The following is a 1,047-nucleotide window of genomic DNA, read 5'->3' as shown; positions in this document are numbered from 1 at the left end:
TTCCCAGCATCGCCAGCAGGCCCTCCTGCACGGGGCAGGGTCAGCCCTGCGGTGGCACGTTTTCCTGCCGGATGTGTAGCTGCTGCAGACCTTACTGTGTCCCATCGTGTGTTGGGGCCACACCAGGCCACGTGGGCAGCCAGGGTCTTGAGATCGCAGTTTTCCAGATTCCCTGGAATGAGCTGAGGCATCATGCTCTGTGGAACTCGGGCACCCCCAGGTGGATCCACGGTTAGAACAAGCCGCCTTAGAGTTGACTCCAGGGAGGAGAGACCACTCCCTTCACAGGAAGCGTGTCCCATTGAGGGAGAGTCACTAAGTGTCGGGGGTGACCGTTCGCTGTTCTGTCCCACATTCCTGGGGCGCTGTGTCTGAAGGGTCAGAGTGTCTTTCCTGAGAGGTAGTTTGGGGTGCCTGGTGCCGGCCGAACGGGAGGGCTGACCCCACAGTCTGTAGCAAGGGCTCCAAGCAGGAGCCGTGGGTCCTACAGGGAGCCGATGCAATGCAGGCCTGATGAGGCCTTGCCACGACTCTGTCCCGTGCAGAGACACCGACGTTCATCACTATGCACAGGTCTTCAGCAGGGATGAAGGCATCTCACAGGCCGAGGGAGCCCCAGCCTCCTCCGTGCAGTCTCATCTTGGGGTCCACGCCCATCTCTCAGGGCTGCCAGGGACTTTTATCTGACACTACTGACAACTTGGAAATGGCTGAACGTGTCACAAAATGTATTTCCCCATGAGAAAGTGGGCACACCTCCCAGTGCAGGCAGCTCGGATGCCAGCCTGTGTGTGTGCTTATGTGTGAGTGCGTACGTGTGTGAGCTAGCGTGTGGAAATGTCAGCATTTGTGTGAGCGTGAGCGGGTGTACGAGAGCGTGAGCGGGTGTGCGAAAGCGTGAGTGGGTGTGCGAGAGCGTGAGCGGCCGTGCGAGAGCGTGAGTGGCCGTGCAAGAGCTTGAGCGGGTGTACGAGAGCGTGAGCGGGTGTGCATGGGTGTGAGCGCAAGTTTAACCATATGTTGCGCTAATGCATGTGGGTGTGAGCG

The sequence above is a fragment of the Pteropus vampyrus genome, unplaced genomic scaffold, assembly GCF_000151845.1.
Source record: "Pteropus vampyrus isolate Shadow unplaced genomic scaffold, Pvam_2.0 Scaffold850, whole genome shotgun sequence".
In the NCBI taxonomy this organism is placed as follows: Eukaryota; Metazoa; Chordata; class Mammalia; order Chiroptera; family Pteropodidae; genus Pteropus; species Pteropus vampyrus.
This window is presented reverse-complemented; position numbering follows the sequence as displayed.